The 6,696-nt window shown below is 34.7% G+C and overlaps 1 pseudogene; it reads left to right on the forward strand.

Moving 5' to 3' along the window:
• The first annotated feature begins 279 nt into the window (after nt 1-279).
• Nucleotides 280-737, forward strand: LOC114694615 (annotated as a pseudogene).
• Nucleotides 738-6,696: the final 5,959 nt, after the last annotated feature.

Raw genomic sequence — 6,696 nt, forward strand, 5'->3', positions numbered from 1 at the left:
ATCAAAATATTCGAAGTTGAATATCTAACATGTATCTCCAGCAACTGATAGAATAACAGCTCACACACAATGAGGAAGACACAGATTTCTACAAAACTGGTAGCTACACTGAGCTCATCAATCCGTATTTGAGCATGGAACACTGTATCAAGAAGTAAGAGACTGGCACGCCGGGTAGTGGAAGCGTATCGAGGAGGCAAGAAAGGGGTCCGCTGGGGAACTAGCTGGGTCGGTGAGCCAGAGGGTTGGCGTGAGCGGCCTGGAGTTCAGTTCTGCACAATGGCATCTCGGGCAGGCCCGCGAGGGGCCGGCACCGATGGCTGCGACTTTCAGCACCGGGAGCACGTCACCATGCACTCACTACCAGATGAGGTATGAGTGTGACGCTGAAGTATGAAATCAAGAAGCTGATCTACGTCCATCTGGTCATATGGCTGCTGTTGGTTGCCAAGATGAGTGTGGGACACCTGAGGCTCTTGTCACATGATCAGGTGGCCATGCCCTATCAGTGGGAATATCCATATTTGTTGAGCATTGTGCCGTCTCTCTTGGGCCTTCTCTCCTTCCCTCGAAACAACATCAGCTACCTGGTGCTCTCCATGATCAGCATTTTTGCTCTTTTCCATCGCGCCCCTCATTTATGGCAGCATGGAGATGTTCCCTGCAGCACAGCAACTCTACCGCCATGGCAAGGCCTACCGCTTCCTGTTTGGTTTTTCTGCTGTCATGTACCTGGTGTTGGTCCTGGCAGTCCAAGTCCCATGGGGCAGCAGGCAACATTTGGGAAGTTGCTCCCCATACAGGCTTCTCTGTTTACTGCAAACCATTTTAATTAAAAAAGAACCTTTAAAAAAGTATGAGATTAATATTTTGTTTAAATACTCATGCAATATTCGCTAAGAAAATATGCATGACTAATAGATAACACATCTCAATGATTTTTAGATTATTCAACCAATGTGTAATTTCTCCATATCCAAAATTTAATTGAATTAAATTAATAAAAAGAAATAATATATAAAACTTTATGTATTTTAAATTAGTTAATTTTAAAAGTCTATTGTTTAAAGAAGGAATAAATATAAAATAAATAGAAGTATTTTAAATTTAATTCATGAGATTGCTATATAATAAATTTTGAGGAAAGCAGGTAAATCAATGGTTACAGGAAATTTATAGACATAAACATTTATTTATATTCAACAAAAATAAAGTCCTAGAATAAAAAAATGATCTTAAAAATAAGTAGGAAATGAGGAATGTTAGGAACAAAGAAAACTGACAAATAAAATCCTATTCAAAACAAAATTACATAAGAACATTAACAGTAAAAGCTTAGATTTATGGAGATCAAAAAAGATCACAGCCACTACTATCAGAAATGAAGTGTTTTCACTGGCAATCCTATAAAATAAAGTACCAAAGATGACTGTGAACCTTATGGCAAATAATTCACAGCAGAGATATGAGATGAGCAAATCACTAAGTAAAATCTGACTATCCTTGATTATTTTAGAAAAACTTAGGTTGCAAATTGTAAAACAAATTGCAAAAGAAGAATTCTGGATCCTGGTGAAATTAATGGTGATTTCTATGAAATACTAAAGTGAAAAATAAATACCACAAATCTTAGGAAATTATGACATAAAATACAGATGTTGAGAACTCTCCCATGTTTTTATGAGACTACTTTAATCTTAACATAAAAATCTATCAGATATTGTTAAAATAACCAGGACATTAAAAAATAAACAATGATAAATAGTATGGACAAGAACAAATATAAATTTTATTTTCTTACTAACTAATACCATTTTGATTTCAAAACACTCTCTAGGAGAAGCACATTCAATTGCATACATAAAGCATACATAGGTTAGACACAAGAACTAAGCAAACCAAACTGGAATGACAATTGGTATCAGCTAGAGATTTGGAGCAGGAAGTATTATCTGGGCTAAAGGGTGATGCTACATAATTACTAAAGTTTCAATTCCTTGAGGAGAAACAATCATTTTAAACATTCAGGTTATACCAGTAGCCTTTCAAGATACCTGAAATAAACCCTGCAAATTTGAAATCAGAAATGGACAAATCTGCAAGTATAGTTGGTACATTAATGTCCTCTTATCAGTAATTGCTATAACAGGAAGACAGAAAATCAATAGAGACATAAAAAGCCTCAACAGCACTATTAACTAGAGTGACCTAGTTGGTGGATTATAGACTTTTTTAATTGCAAGGAGTTGATGTTATAGAAAGTATGTTCAGCAACAACAATGTAATTAACCTAGAAACCAACAACAAAAGCTCTGTAAATTTCCAATACATTTGCAAATTAAATGCCATATTTCTAAAGAACCTGTTGGTCAAATATGTTGGTGAACAATGAAAATTAGTAAATACAGACAAAGTTTCTATTACACAAATTTTTGTGAGATCTTTCTATCACCATTTTCAGAGGGAAGTTTTGTTATCAAAAATTAAGTTTTAAAACAATAGTTTATTGATACCTAAAGAAGTAAAGAAATAAGAGTATAATATGCAAAAGAAATGAAACACTAAAGAAGAATATGACTCCAAGAGATGGAAAATCAACCAATACAAAATTATTAAAATTGAAAATTAGTTCTGTGATTAGATAGATAAAACTACTCACACTAAGCATGATAAAGGAAAGGGGAGCAGGGAGAATATTATCTTAAAATGAATGAAAAGGGAGATATCACCTCAGATTCTAAAATATTTAAAAAATAATGTTATAAACTACCTTATTAAAGCAATTTTTAAAAGATACAGGTATAATTTGAAGAGAAATACATAGGCTGTATGGAGTATTTTTGCTAGTAACAAGCCTACTGCCTCTTGGAGCTTTCTAAATTAAACTAGTTTCTTTTAAAAACAAGGAGAAAGAGTAGGACAGGAAGAGGAATGGGGAGGAGGAGAGAGACGAGACAAGAAGGAAGAGAATGGTATATAAATGGAATACTGTTATCTATTAAATAAATTGTAGATGAAACCTTTCCCATAGAGAAAACACCCTATCCAGAGAACATGATGAGTGAATTCTGCCACACAGTTAGAAAGAAAAATATACAAGTACAATACAAACTCTCCCAGAAAATAGAGGAAGAAAATATGTGTCATATAAGATTAGCTTTACCTCAATACAAAACCCACCCAATGCATCCCAGTAAAAGGGAACTGTATTAAAAATGCATAAGCTTAGATTCTTTGCATGAAGTGATGAGTTTCATAATGACAATTTCACTCATATGTATCGTATACTTTGACCATATTCACCCCTCCCTTGTCTCCCTTCTTCTTCCTATTTCTTTTGCCAAAACGTGCAACATTTGTCAAAGTCTTGTTTATTTTGCTTTATATGTGGGATCTGAATAACAAAATTCCTCATAAAGACATTTAATAAAATGTCCCAAAGCTAAGTCCAAGCAATCATTATGACATCATGGGTTATACCCAAGAATACAGACCAGATGAACAACAAAACATCACACAATGTAATCCACTAAATCCACAACTAAAAAAAAATGAACAAAATATACATTATCTTAATAGTTACAAAAAATTGTATAAAAAGAGTCTGTAGGGTGACTAATTTTATTTAAATGAAAAAATAAAGCTCAATAGTGAAATAACATAAAAATGGACAAAATGTTTGAACAGGCATTTCAAAAGAAATGAACAAAAATAATATCAAAAGACATTCAACATAGTTATTTATTATGGAGATGAAAATCAATACCATCAACACCAACTGGAATGTTTTCAACTATAAATTAGTCTGACAAATTAGTTCTGATTGGTCTAGAACACCAATGCATCACTGCTGATTGTGAGAAATAGCTAGACAATGATGGAAAGAAACTTAGAAAAGACTTTGGAAATGCCTGTACATAACCACCAACTCACTCCCAAATATATGCCCAAGAGACATAAAAACGTGTGCCACACAAAGGAATCAGTGTTTCTTCTGTAGCATGGGACCTATATTCAGTATTTGTAGCTACTCCATACTAACTAAAAGCTGGAAATAACTGTGTATCAAGAGAAAAATTAGTAGGCCACTTGAGGTATAATAAAACCATATCATTCAGAAGGCCAAACAAATTTATGCTTGATAAACACAGCAAGAATAAGTAATACAATAATCATGTCAAGCAATAGGAGTCATATGCACATTCTGTTTTGTGTGATTCATGTGTAATTATGTAAGACTATGATACTAGAACTCAGATCAGTAATTTCAAATAAATACAGACATTGAAGGACCAACCATATAAAGACACAAAGGAACAAGACTGATGGTACGTCCATGCTTTCTGCTAGAGGTAGATGCACAAGTATGTGCCTGTGTAAGTCTCCATGAGCCACATATTTAGAATGGGCAAATTTGATTGGGTAAGAATTCTATTTAAAGTCCATCAAAAATAAAAGTTAAAAGGCTTGAGGAGATAAATGTCCTTAAAATGCTTGCTGCCCAAGCATGGAGATATAAATTCAATCTCACAGAATCCATATTAAGAAAATTCCAGGGGTGCCCTGTAATCCCACTGTTAGCAGGTATGGAGGTGTCTGTGAAGTCCCACCACTAGTATGTACAGAGGTGCCTGTGTAATCCTACCACTAGCAGGTATGTATAGGAGGATCATTAAAACTCACTGCCCAATTAGCTTAGCCTAATCTATGAGTACCAGGTCCCCGTAAGAGACCCTGTCTCAATGAACAAGGTTGATGGCTGAGGAATAATATCTAAGGGTGACCTCTGACCTCCAGACACATATATACACATATGCATATCCAGTACCTCACATATGAGCTCCTACTCACACAGGAACATGTGCTCAGATATAGGTACATGCAGATGTACACATAGAATCTAAAAGTTAAATAAATAAACAAATAAAAAATTTAAAACCAAAGAGAATTCTTAGTGGCTAATATAATATCAAAGAACTCTGGAGATATGACATAACAATTATAATATTGTTCAAATATCTTATGGTCTCAATTTTCCACTATGTTTTTTCCCACCTCAGTGATTTCAGAAAGATGGGTTGATGCATGTGGGACAAAGTAAAAATTCTAACATCTATTGTGATGCTTAGAGGACCAGGTGACACCTTAACTCTTTAGCACATAGGAGGGCAAGGCCTGGATCAAAATAAATATGAAATTCATAAGAAGCCTAAGAAATGTGGCTGTTTTAATTACCTCGGTCCTTAGAGCTCTAACACAATGCATAAGGTCTGAGGGCTCCTGGAGAGCACAGGATCTGAACAGTACAATAGATTGTCATATCAGAACACTTCTAGGTATGTGGGAGCTACTTCCTGTGGTTGACATTGGCCCCACTGTTTTGTCTGCAGTCCAGTCTACCTGCTTCTGATGTATTTCTACACTGTATGCCAACATGAAGGCAAGTTATAACCAGGCATATATAGAAATGTGGCCTTATAGGATAAAATTTATTATATGTTTAGGAAGGATAGAAAAGTGGTTTTATAATACAACCCAGTACTGATCAGTTAAAGCCAAAAAACCCATACACACACACACACACACACACACAAGGGTCTGCAAGTCAGACACATCAAATTCTTTATAATGCACATGCCCCTGTCTATAGTTAGGGGAATACAAATATGATCGTATCATTAGAAACATGCAAATTTCTAGAAGTCTCTGTTAATATTTAAAATAAATAGGGGTTTTATTACCCTGGAATATGAACTATGTTATTTCTCTAGGATTCCATAAGCAAAGGAATAGAGATATCCTGAAACCTTTGGTTTATTTGTGAAAATAGTGTATTAATTCAAGTTTACTGATCAAAACAGAACTGTATCACAAAATGGATTAAATTTAAATAGAATAGAGAGAGGCATAATGGGTTTTCTAAAGTTGCTGATTTATTATTGCAGCAGTACTTCTATAAATTCTATAAATAAAAATTCTATACATTCGGTGTATCATACAAAGGTCATTTGACATAAAATGGGAAAGGAAGGGAGGGAGGAGGAGGGACGGAAGAAGGGAAGCAAGCCTTTGGTTTCTTTGGAGACTTGCTTAGATGACATAGCATAGAGGAAACCTGGGGGAAATATGACACAGGAAAAGACTGAAATGTCTAGGACTAATAATATTTTCATACTGTTTTAATAATCATAAGATGCTTGCATGCACGGGAACTACTGTGCCATTAATCAACATAAATCTGAGAATTAGCAATTTGAGTGAAATCATGAACATCAACCCTGACTTCCACTCCACTCTTAAGAATCTGGACAGGTTTGGACACACACACCCCTCCCAAGTCCTGTGTAGCTTCCCTGAGTTTTCTGTGGCTTGAAATAAGAAAACCCATGTAGATACTTACCATAAAATAGTATCATCAACACTTGGTTAACGTGAGGTATTAATAGTAGTCATTCATTCATTTCATTAATTATCATTAGAAACAATAAATTCTAAATTAATTAAACTGAAGAAAATGAAACGAAATTGAAGTAATCCTCCTAACTTTCTTAAGCAGGGTAATCAAGAAATATTTCAGACTTTTCTCCTGTAATTAGCAATTGATAAAAAAAAATATTGAAACATTCTGAAAGGTATAAAGAGAAACTCTTTTCCCTAATTTTCAAGATGGAAGGTTTCCCAGATCATCAAAGATCC

Source organism: Peromyscus leucopus, chromosome 2, assembly GCF_004664715.2.
Source record: "Peromyscus leucopus breed LL Stock chromosome 2, UCI_PerLeu_2.1, whole genome shotgun sequence".
In the NCBI taxonomy this organism is placed as follows: domain Eukaryota; kingdom Metazoa; phylum Chordata; class Mammalia; order Rodentia; family Cricetidae; genus Peromyscus; species Peromyscus leucopus.